The sequence below is a fragment of the Protopterus annectens genome, chromosome 6.part0, assembly GCF_019279795.1.
Source record: "Protopterus annectens isolate FY-2018-M chromosome 6.part0, PAN1.0, whole genome shotgun sequence".
NCBI classification, from domain to species: Eukaryota; Metazoa; Chordata; order Ceratodontiformes; family Protopteridae; genus Protopterus; species Protopterus annectens.
Genome location: NC_056737.1, coordinates 590,842,001 through 590,855,371, shown reverse-complemented (window position 1 = coordinate 590,855,371; position 13,371 = coordinate 590,842,001). Strand labels below are relative to the sequence as shown.

The window sequence follows — 13,371 nt, the reverse complement described above, 5'->3', positions numbered from 1 at the left end:
ATGCATGCAACACAAAAGCTGGAACTAGACATTTAACAAAAAAGGTGTTATACATAAAAAGTGGGCATAATACCTCAGGAATATGATTCTTTCTGTAGTATCTTTAAACATTACAGTCTCACAGATAAATAAAAAAAATAGTAAACTATATTAAAACATGTAGAGTGCAAATAGCTATGCCACATGAGACACGTTTGGAAAGAACTGAGCATGTGAATTTGATAAAGAAAAGTCTTCAGGATGGTTATTCAGCTAAGTACTTGGGGGGGGAGTATTTATATTAATTTCAAGAGGTTCTCCAATAGTAATAGAGAGTCAAAAAGACAATGGTATATGTATAGTATTAAAGGGGTACTGGCAAGGTAGGAGGATTACACTGGCATGTATTTGTATTCCAGTGAAAACTGCTATAATGGAGCTAAAGAAAATTCTGTGAGAAATCAGCTTTCAGCAAGGAATATGACTCCTAGGTGGGGATTTGAATTTATTTTTCCAACGGTGAAGATGTCTGGGGGGCACAGAAAGGGAAGTATAACAAAGGAGGGTATATTTTTAAAGAAATTTATGAAAATGTATGGCATGGAAGATGTGAATTCAGTACTAGGAATTCAGAGTAAATTTACATATTACTCCCCAAGAAATAAAAACTGGGCTAGACTAGACCGAATTAACTTTTTACAGGAACATGTGCATTTGATTGAAAATCTTGATATGCACCCAATAACTATTTCAGATCCTGCACTAATAACTAGAATATAAACACAGGGTAATGAAATAAAGACGAGACACTGGCGCTTTCCCCACCTATCTGCTGAAAAGAGAGGAATTTAAGGAATGGGTAATGGAAATTGTTCAAGAGCTGTTAGAGAAGAAAAAGGAAGAAAATATTGTCCAGCGGTAAAAAGGAACTAATTCCAAATTGGAAAAACTCCCTCCTCAGCCTCAACAAGCTAATTGGATCACTAGTGAAATCCTCCAAAGCCAGTTATGAATTGAAACTAGCCTCTGAAACAGAGAAGCCATACAACCTTCTTCAGTCTCATCAGGAATCTCCATGGCAAAGCCCAGGTTTATTCTGAATTAGTACTTAATGATACCACTTAAATTGATCCTGTTGACTTGGCCAACCTGCTAGCAGATGGGGATTCACCCCCTATCCCCAACAAAGGCCCATTCGACATCCTCAATACTTGTCCCACACCTCACATCTCCATTGATCGTGTTAAAGGCCCTTTCCAAGGCAATGACACAGCTTCCATGGGACCTGATAGTATCCCTGACTGTATTCCTTACCATCTCCAGCAAGGACTAGCTTCACATTGAGCACCCTGTTTAACCACAGCTTAAGTACAGGCTTCATTCCAGCAGAGTGGAGAACTGCCATTGTCATCCCCTTACACAAAGGTGATGCCACTGCTGACCCTGGAAACTGTCACCCCATTAGCTTGACAAAGTCATGGAGCTATGTAATCTTCAAGCACTTGACCCCCACCCAGTTCAGACTCGTCAAGGGCAGATCTTGCCTTTTGAACCTGGTTGAATTCTTTGAGACTGTCACCGAGGCCCTGGATGAGGGAAAGTCAGTAATCAAGGAGCCTCCATCCTCACCACTGGCAGTAGTGGGGGACGTATATGCTGGGAGGATGACAAGTACACACACAGTAAAGTGCAGTTTCCCTTAAGAGCACACACCGATCACAGTCGGTCTGTAGCTGGTTTCTCCCTCTTTCTCCAGATCCCCAATAAAACTTCTCACTGGCACAGTTCTAGAGTTAAGATCTCAGCTGAGTGGTCAAGCCAAGACCTCCAGCACTCTCTCTGTCCAACCAGTGCTTCGTTTCCCTGCCCAAGTAGCTGACCCACACACTCTGAGATTTGATTTATACACACGCACTTGGGAAAGGCTGGAACAGGTTCACTAGCTATGCCCCTTTTTGCCCAGACCATCAGGTAGTTATTACTGCCATCAGCCAGTTCTTTATCAGCTACTTTATGGCCCTTAACAAAGGGTGTCCAGTCTTGCCATATAATGCTACTATTAATCCAAGTGGTAGTTCGACCAAGAGCAAGGCTATTAGAAGTGACCCACACAGTGTCACCAAATAAATACACAAATGCTCTTGGAGATGTCTCTCAAATATTAGCCACAATGAAAGATTTAATTATATGTAATAATAAATAAACAGAGAAGAATATACTCCTTAAATAATCGGTTACATCAGAGTTTAAAATCGCAGGAAGTATTTAAAACAACATTGCAGGACATTCTCAAATATATATCTAAAAGAAATTTACTGTACCCTAGTTATACTTGCAGAGCAAAGCAAGCTTGTGGTGAATGGGTCTTATTGTCAGGTCAAAGACATAATACAGAATGCCTAGTCGCACACTCTGAGAGTTCTTAAATTAAAATCTCAAATATTGCTGCTGGGATACTTGCAGCATGACATCACTTCTTGTCATCTGGCTATCCGATAACCCCCACTGCAGCTTGTAGCATTTAGCATATCTTTGTAAATACTTATAGTAAGGACTTCTCGTAGATCTAAGGTAAATGGTGGAGGTCATAAAATAATTTACATTCCCCCATGTTTAAAGACCATACAAAAAACTTCTAGTTATAGACATTGTCTCCTGTTGCACTGAAATCATCTTTTATGGCAAAGTTATAAAATAATTTAATTTCAACTATTTTTCTGAAGTTTTTCCAAGTTAACCTTCTATGTGTCAGTTCCCACTATTAAAATATGTACATTTACACAGTTACAATAGTTTGTATACATTTCTGTTCTCTTCCAGTAGAGTACACTGTGGATATATCTTTAAGCTGAGTACTCTACAACATCTCTTCAGCACATGTCTGTACAAAGCACTTATATGACATACTGTTTTAATGCATTTGTAACACAAGCATATGAATCCTGTTGATATTCGCAAATGACACATAACCATTTACAACATTCCAGACAGCTGTGCTGGTAGGATCTCCCTCAGCCACACTTCTATATAAATCATATTAATATTCACAAATGACATATAAGTATTTAACAAATTCCAAGTAGCTCGCCTGACAATATTTCCTTTTGTGACGAGTACATACAGCTTACCTTGATTTGGCCTAGGCCTTTGACACAATCCCTCACTCAGGCATCATTGGAAAAACTAACACAGCTTGGCATAAATCCTTTTCTCATCAGGTGGGTGGCCATCTGGCTTGCTGATGGGACCAAATCGGCACCTCCACCTCTCACAGCAGACTTCTCAGTAGTAGTGCTCCCCAGGGATCTGTCCTGGGGCCCCTACTGTTTGGCATCTACTTCTCAGAGGTCCAGGCAAAGTCAAAAGGCCTGTGGCTGACCAAGTTTGCAGGTGACTGTAAGTTGTGTGCTGTCATTGACTCCCCAAATGATAACATACTGCAAGAGGGTCTTATAGCAGCAAATGACTGGTGCTAAAGACATGCAAGTTAAATGCACAAAAATGTATTATAATACCATTCGGCAAAAACATGGCCCCTACTGATTACCACATCAACGGCAACCCCTTAAGCATACAACCTGTGGTGAGAAACTGGGCCACTCAGGTTGACAACAATCTCGCATTCAACCATCAGGTACTGGCAGTGCTCGGAAAAGCCTTTTGCTTGGTTTATCTCATAAGTAAAGGGATTGCAGCCAGAAAAAAAGGAGGTTATTACCTCTCTATACGCCTTCATTGTCAATAATTGAGTAGAACACCCCATTTTAGTATATACCCCTCCAAACACCTGCACCAACTGGAAAGGCCACAGAAGTACCTCAGAGTCCATGGCCTCCAACGCCTGCCCTATGGGGACAGGCTCAAATCATGATCACTCAGCTCGGTATCATACAGATCACTCAGAGGTGATCTTTGTCTTGCCCGCAAAGCAACATCAGGCCCTGCCCTACTAGAGATGCTCCATATCCGTAAGTGTAACTCTTCGCACATTACCCACTCAAGATGGCGTAAATTTAGTGTGCGACATCAGAACCTGCTGGAGAGAGAGGTTTGTCTCCCAGAAGCTGCCCTCTCTCTGGAATAGATTTCCATATATATCAGAGTACCTCCCTGACCCTCTTAAATTGCAACCTTGAGGAGTGGATGGGAGACCACAAATTTGTCCCAAGAGTTCCACCTGTGTTCCTCAATGACAGGAGTAACCGGTGCTGACTGAGGTTTCTCTTTTGGGAATAAACTCTTTGCTAGGCTTGTAAGGGCCCTATGATCCTATGAAGATAGAAACTGTTTCCGAAAATATAGCTAGGGAGAGTGATACAATTAAAGTGGAATTTAAAAATGGGGTGGAAATAAACTAAAGGGAGATATGGTTAAGAAGTGACAATAATTACTTAGAGGAACTGACAAGATATTAAAGTATTACAAAATAGGGAAATCTCACAGAACAAGAGGAGAAGTAATACAGAACGCTAAACAGAAAATAAGGGACTGCCTTGATTAACAGCATTCTTTATAAATTTATGCATATTAAGCAACTGTTTTTGATAACTCTAGAGCACAAAAACTTTTAGCACAATGACTCAGGCAACAGAAAGTAGAAAGGGCCGTCACCAAGCTTGCAGAGCCTATAACAAGGAAGCTGACAAGGGATCCCTGTAGAAATATTAGAAATGTTTCGGAAATTCTATGAAAGTCTGTATAAAGCAGGGAAATATGAAAATAAAGAAAATGTGTAATTTGAAATATTTATGGAAAAATTAAATATGCAAATGTTAGAGGGAGAGGAGGCTCAATTACTAACAGTTAGTATAGGAGGGGATGAGGTAAAAAATGGTGGGGATGAGGTAAAAAATGGTGAGATATAACCAATCTACAGGAAAGTCCCCAGTAATAGATGGTATTCCTGTGGATGTTTGGAAGCTAGGAGTATAAAAACTGGTAAAGATCCGGAAGGTTTTGTTTAACAGTATTTTAAGAGGAGGAGAAGTAGCAACATCCTGGAAGAAAGCAGTAGAGAGGGTAAAGATCCATCAGAAGCAGCTTCATTGCAGGCCCATTTCAATACTACATCATGATTTTAAAGTGTTTAGGTCTGTAATGGCTAAAAGAATGGCAAAAGTGATGCCAAAATTGATAGATATGGATTAGTGTGGTTTTGTGGAGGGGAGGCAAACATTTGACATAAACAGAAATGTGGCGATCCATATTGAAGCAGAATGTAAGAAAATAACACTGTTGCTCTTGATGCAGAGAAAGCATTTAACAGATTAAGCTGGAATTTTTAGGAGCAGAGCAATGGAAGCATTTGCGTTCCCTGATAAAATTAGAAGGTTGATTTAGGAGGATATATGAAGGATCAGTGGTGAAAATTAAAGTGGTGTGTGCCTCTCGATCTGTGCTTGAGCAGGGGAACCAGGCAAGGGGTGTCCTCTCTCCCCCTTTCTTATTTGCGTTATATTAGAACCACTGGCAAAGAAAATAAGGAACTCAGAAATTCAAAGATGTAATTGGTATGGTAGTCAAGAAAAGCTGGCTGTATTTGCAGAACAGAAAGGGACATTACAGTGCTGAAGAACATACTGAGAAACTTTCAGACCTTTTCAGGATTCAAAATTAATGAAGCTAAAACAAAAGCAATAGTGGTAAATTGTGTACCCACATATGAATTGGTACAGCAGTATCCATTTTTATGGGGACATGATGAAAATTAAGTATTTAAGAGTATGGATTAAAAATGGTACCGGTGTGGCAGCTAAGGATATGTAAGAATAGACTTAAAAGATGATACAGAAACTAAGAAAATGGAAGCTCTGTTGTATAGATGTTGATAGTAAGATACAAGCAGTTAATATTTTTAGTCTGTTTAGTCTTCTACACTGGTCAGGCATATTTTTATCAACCAGAGAAGAAGTTGTAGCTAGCAATTAATAAAGAGCTGAAGGATTTTATCTGGATGGGGAAGACCGCAAGAGTCAAGTGAGATGATCTTATTCTTTCAATTGAACAGGACTGATTGGGATTACCCGAGTTGAAGGGGTATTTGAGTGACACATTTAAGACTCCTATACACAGCACAAGCAGAAAACTATAATTCAAAGTGGAAAGAGATGATGATTCACGCGGTGGGGGGTGGGGGGCTTGGGTAACAGGGAGAGACTGGGATTATGGATGCAGACCTTTAAGGAAAACAACAATAATCATATAGAATTATATTCATGAAGTAGCAGAAAATCTTATAAGAACTAGGCCAACACAGGAATGGAGAAAGATTCTGCCTATTAGGGATGACTGCAATTAGGGATACACACATTGGGCAAGAGGGGGTGGGAATATATTGAAGAAAGCTGACAAAGGAACCAAGGTGTCGGGGAGGAAATAACTGCAGAGGGAAAGGTAATAAAATGGGAAGAGACAAAGAACTAATTTGGACTGCAGGCTAGAGATTGCCTTCCATATGAAGGATTATTATCAGAGTATAAGCAAAAAGAAATGGGGGGGTCCTAAACAAAAGACCAGCATGAGTTTTTAGAAGAATCTAGAACAGAAGTTGCCATTTAAAGGAATGGTTAGTGGAGTATATAAAATATTGCACGATAAATGTAAGAATCAATCAGAGGAGGTTAGGAAGGCTTAGGAAGTGAGATTAGATGAACATTTCCGAAGGAAACAATGGGGGGATATGTGTATGTCTCCCAAATGTACAACAAAATGCAGATTTAGGACCTTTGCCTGGAAGGGGTTTTTATATAGGTATTTTTATACCCCAAGCAGACTTCAAAGAATCTGCCTAAACATAGTAAGGCCTTGCTGAGTCTATGATGACTGCCAAAAAAAGCAATTACTAGAAAATGGAAATCAAAGTCTAAACCAACTTTACTAGAAGTAGCAAAGATAGTAACAGAGATAAAACTGGGATCTTTAGAAACGGTTATGAGCAAATTATACGAGGAAAAAATGGGAAATGTGGTATCAATACGTTTCTACTTTACTTCACCGAAATCCCATTTCACTGACATTCATTTCACTGAGACCAAATTACCTAAAGTTCACAACATTGACAACTCATTTCATTGAATTGTAAGCTATAAACTTGATGTGGCAGTGTGTAGAGTACTGTGAGGCAAGTAAAAGGTATATGCCCTTTTCCCCCACTGTAGTGCAACCTGGAGTTAGTATATATAGTTAGGTGGGGTGAGGGGGGGCACAGCCCCCCACGTTTGGGGGGTGTAGCCCCCCACTTGGTTTGGTTTTGTATTGTCTGTTTTTTAAGAGGATATACAAGTAGTTTTTAAGTTGTGGAAAGAGCTAGACATTAGTTTTGTCCGTGAGTATGTGTATGGTTTCCCATTTAGTCTTGTGAAATTTAGAATTTTAAGCTGTCGCTGAAATGAGATTCAGTGAAATGAGTTGTCAGTGTTTTGAACTTTAGGTGATTTGGTCTCGGTGAAATGAATGTCAGTGAAATGGGATTTTGGTGAAGTGAAGTAGACCCATCAATACATACAGAGGAGGAATGAGGTTTTAAAAGAAGGCAGAATTTGAATGAGCTATATAATTGTTGACTAACAGTGACTGGATATGTTTAAAATGATGTATAATGTTTGCAGCTACAGTGGTGTTGGTATGATTTGGAATGTATAATAATTACAAATGAGATTGTGTCTCTATGGTTTATTTTCATTTATATAAATGTAACATGGTCTGTGTCATACATAATTTAATAAAGATGTTTCTTGTTTAGAAAAAAATCGTATATGGCTTCTTTTAAGCTGTGTAGCATAAAGAGAGCTAGCAAGTTAGGCTGGTGCACGGCAAGTGAGCCAGGTTGATTAACAAGTAAAAGAGCCAGCACCCAGTAGGATCCATAAAGAATAATTTTTATTTCAAACTGAAACTAGACCGGTTTCAGCGACAAGGCTTTCTTCAGTAGTACATTAAGCCATAGTGGTGGATCATAGTCTTATATAGCCTCCATAAATGAATCCAGTGACATCACTTCCTGTGATTAACAACGGCAATTAAATGCAAACAATAAAAGTTTTAACAAAACACTATATAAACTTGAATATTCATGTTCATAAGTTGAGGCTTGTACAAATAATATATGATAACAGACCAAAATGTAACAAAATCATAGTGATCAAGATATATATCTTAACATAAGAATCATATTATAATATAACATAAAACAACATCCCGAATATTGACACAAAAAATCTTGACACAAAAGATTTTTAAAAAAATCCAGACATGTATTGTGCATCTGAATACAGATGTACCTGGAGCAAAATAATATAATGGAATGCAGAACCTACTCGACCAAGGGTTTTCTTGGACTAGCTGATACCTCGTGGCTTCACATTGTTTTTCATTGAAAATTTTTTGGAACTGATTTCTAACTTCAGGATCATTTCAGGTACTGTACCATTATTATTTTTTACAAACAACATATTGGGACTGTTATCCTAATTTCTTGGCGTATGGGACTATGAGCAGTGTCTAACATCACTGGATATCGAAGGAATATTCTCCGTTTTTTGGCCTAGCCGCGTTTTTGAACATTGGAATACATTTTTTCATTGACTGTTTGTGGCTGTATTGGCCAATGACATGTGGTTTATGATATTTTGATACAAGTCCCACGCTTATATGTGCATGTGATTACTATATGCCAGAGCTTTGTTGTGCAATATTTACAGTTTCTATACTTGGTTGAATGTTTAACATATGCATTACATTCAACCATAGTTTTATGTTATTTAAACTGTTTGTTGTCACTCTAGTCCATGACATTTAATCTATGGAGGAGCGTTTCACGCCTATTAGTGCATATGTTTACCATACATTAAGACTCTTGTTGTCTATCTGAAACCAGTATTTTGTATTAGGGTGCATATGTACAACATAGCAGATTTGCTTCTGTATATTTTTTTATTAGATGTATGAGGCCAATTGAGTCATTTTGGAGGACGAATACCTTTTGGGATAATATTTGCCTCATTTCAGCTTATATTAGCTGTTTACTGCATTTTTATCTTGATATATCTTGTTGTATCCATCCCTAAGGGCTATTATTACTAACTGAATACATTTTTTGGGTTATCACTGACTTATTGTTGTATTGATTATCTTGACCATTTCTATTTTTTTGATGTGGGGACATTCCTGATCACTAAATTTATATTTTTTCAACTAAATATTGTATGTTTATACTTTTTATAAGCATTGTCTCTGATATTTATCCAGGTATTGGACTGTCACTGACCCTTACTGACATTGGTCTTTTGACCGATTGCATTGTTATCTGGGTGACACTTTTGACTATTTTGATTTTTTTGTGAGGAATTATGCACCATTCTGAGATATGTTATTGGTTATATAGAATGTCATTTCATCACTTTTGATGATCTACTGGTCTTACTGCCATATAGCTTCTATAATCTATTGAGGGCATTTAGTGTTGGATATTTCTATATACTATTTAACTATATCTCGGCCTATGTATATTGGTTTTTTGGTATTAACACATAGGTATATTTCCAATTGTCATTAATATCAGCATTGGTTTATCTACAGGGCAAGACATTACTATATTTCTAAAGGAATCTAATAAAACTGTCTATCATTTAAACATCTTTGTAGTAGTATTTGCTATACATGAGGATTGGTCTGTTGTGTTGTTATATCATTTGATTTATTATTTTCATCATAGCAGTTTACCTCATTTTTTAGTGACTCCTATGTGTACAACTATTTGATTGATCTATGTCATTGGTCTACTTTGAGGAATATGAACCTTCTTGATGGTTCTTAGTTGGATATATACATTTTCATATCATACTTATAAATTGACCCTAACCTTTTCAAATATATTTTTGTACAATTTTGTTCTGGACATTTTATATGTACACATATTACCCAGGGATATAAATACACCTTTTGCCCTGTGTTTTCTTTGTACACTTGGACCCACACTTTTTTGTGATTCTGATTGTCGGTCTTTTATTGGATGATACTTACAATTTGCTCTCTCAACCCATATATAATTTTTGCTGGTTGAGTTAATACTCTTGTTCCAATTATTAGCAACTCATTGTCATGGATCTTAAAAACTTACTATCTGGCCTTTGCTCCGATAAGGATGATCTAAAAATCTTTGGAATTGGTACTGAATCCACAGAAATGGATGAATTGAATACCATTGATCCAGTTGACGGTTGCGACAACCTATTTTTCAAATTAGGTAAACAAATTAAAACATTGAGAACGAACATTTGGCACCATAAATTGTTCAAAGCTTACCAAGTACAAAATATTTCCCCTAGAGGTTTGAGATGCAAAATACAACCGTTGGTTGGTATACCGGATGAGATCCTGCTTAAGGATTGGCAACAAGCACAACAACAGGCCGCCATGGCCAGAGTTCATATCTTGGCATCTTTCTATGAGAGAACAATACAGGGCAATATTAATGAGGTTGAAAAAACTTGTAATAATCTCAAACAGTTTGAACATAATACGAATTTTCAGGGTTGTCTGAGCAAATTGTCTAAGGAACTATCCAGTCTAGAAAGCAATCTGAAAAGCAAGAAGTTGCACAAATTTGCTAGGGACAAGGATGATTATGATAAGGGCAGACAGTTTGAATCGCACAAGGGTGTTAGGTTTGCCCATGGTACAAAGAATGTCTCTTTTGCACGCAAAAAGAGACCAAGATCTATTTTGAAAAAAACAGGGTCTAACTATATAACATCAGGGGAAGAATCCTCAACTACAGACACTGAGACACCTAGCATTGGTGATTCTCCAAATGCAAAAAGGGGCAGGAGAACGGAGTCCCCTTTAGGGGTCAAAAACATTGGGCAGGTAGGAAACACAGGGGTCACAAACTTAGAAGAACTCTTTCTGTCAATAGTGAAGTAACTCAACAATGTACAAATGTTTTGAACATTTCAAAACATGTTTTAACTGATTGATCAATATTCCTTACTTAATAAAGGCCTTGGTTTTGTTCCTGGTTTTCTCATTGATGAAAGTTCCATGGTTAGTGATACTATTGAGTTCTGTAGAAAGATTAATCTTAAATTATTTTTCAAACAACAGGACCATATTGATGACACTCAAAGATCATCTGATTTTAGATTCCACAAATCTAAATTTAACCCTCCCATGGACAAACCTGTAGCTGTGTTTCAGCAGGCGGTCATTAAAGATATACACTTTCAGTCTGGCTCTGGGGACTTTGAGGCAGAATCTATCAAAAAAGGAACAATTGGCCCTAACACAACTTAAGAACAATACAGATATAGTGATTATTCCTGTGGACAAAGGGGGTGCGGTTGTTGTTATGGATAATGACTTTTATGTCAACGAAGGACTTCAACAACTAACTAATCATCATTATATGAAAATGGTGATTGATCCTACACCTAGTTTCCAATTAGAAATTAATGAATTTTTGGAACAAGCAGTGGAATCCGGGATCATCTCTGAGCAAACAAAAACACATTTGACGGTTAAGGATCCTGCCAAACAACAACTATATTTACTCCCCAAAATTCATAAGTCCAGTCACCAGCCACCAGGCAGACCAATTGTTTCTGGTATCGGGTCACTTACTGAACCTATATCTGTGTTCCTAACGGATAAATTGAAACCTTTATTATCATATGTTCGGGCCAGAATCCAGGATACGACTGAATTTCTGCAGATTGTTTCTGAAGCCCAACTGGAGCCAGCTTGGTTGATGTGTACTCTTGATGTGTCCTCTTTATATGCCAGTATCCCACATTGGGCGGGTCTTATGGCCTTGGAGTTTTGGTTAAACAAATCTAACTTGTACCCCCCTGGGATGAATACATTATTGTTATGTATGGTGGAACATATTCTTACTAAGAATGTCTTTTATTTCCAGCAAGACTGTTATTGGCAGCTACAAGGGACAGCTATGGGTGCATCTTTTGCACCCATTTATGCAGACCTCTTCATGGGATACATTGAGGAACAAATCATTTATGATCCTATGCACAATATATATCTACCAGATATGGATATATGGAGGAGATACCTGGACGACTGTTGGTTAGTATGGAAAGGGGGTCAGGAATACCTCCAAGAATTTATTGAACATTTGAATGGTAACATCTGGGGTATTGAATTTACTGTGGAATATAATCTGAATTAAATCAATTTTCTGGACGTTCACCTCACAAGGCAGTCTGATAATACACTCAAAACGTCTATTCACAGAAAATTTCCACAGTACAATACTTTATTGCATGCGGCAAGTCATCATCCTAAACATATTATTAGGAATATACCAAAATCTCAATTTGTGCACATCAAAAGAATTTGCTCTTCTAATGACGACTTCAATAACCAACAAATGGATCTAACCAATAGATTTCTGTCCAGGGGTTATGCCCCTCAAATTATTGATTCAGCTATCCAATTCAGTCATACCAAATCCAGGGATTCCCTTCTTCAATATAACACCAGGCCCAAAAACCAGGATTTTGATTTATGCAGATTTGTCATGACCTATGGCAGAAATAGTGGGCACTTAGTTAACATCATCAACAACCATTGGAACATACTTTATTCACATCCCCTTTTGTCAGATTACTTGGGAGAACGATGCTATTTTTCATATAGAAAAGGCAAAACACTAGGCTCATTATTTTCCCACTACAAAAGAACTAGAGTTATGCAAGATCAGTTTATACAAAGGACACTCACTGGTGACAAACTTACAGGCATCTACCCATGTGGACACTGCAGCTTTTGTAGTTACATTTTTAAAACAACTAGTTTTACCAGTAAAAATACCGGACAAATATACAATATTCAGTTTTTTGGCAATTGTAGCTCGGACTGGATAATATATCTTGCTACATGCACATGCCAGGCATTTTACATTGGCCAAACATCTAGACAATTTTGTATCAGGATTTCGGAACATCTTGGAGATATTAGAAGTAAGAGATTGACTAATGCATTATACAGACATTCCATCAAGCATCACACAGCTAAATTTTCTTTTGTTATTATTGACTGCATCACAGGAAATCGATCATTCAAAACAGGCTGGCAGGAAATTTTACATGCTAAAGAAAAGAGATGGATTATTAAACTTGGGGGGCTCTTCCCGCCGGGATTAAATGACAAATTATGATTAATACTTTCAAGTTAACAACATATGTTTGATTATGAATAACTATATAACTTTCTGCATTCCATTATATTATTTTGCTCCAGGTACATCTGTATTCAGATGCACAATACATGTCTGGATTTTTTTAAAAATCTTTTGTGTCAAGATTTTTTGTGTCAATATTCGGGATGTTGTTTTATGTTATATTATAATATGATTATAATATGATTCTTATGTTA

General features: G+C 37.5%; 1 protein-coding gene across 3 annotated transcripts in view; it reads left to right on the top strand.

Moving 5' to 3' along the window:
• Positions 1-13,371, top strand: part of LOC122804421 — a 246,200-nt gene that overhangs the window by 51,959 nt on the left and 180,870 nt on the right. The window lies entirely within an intron of this gene.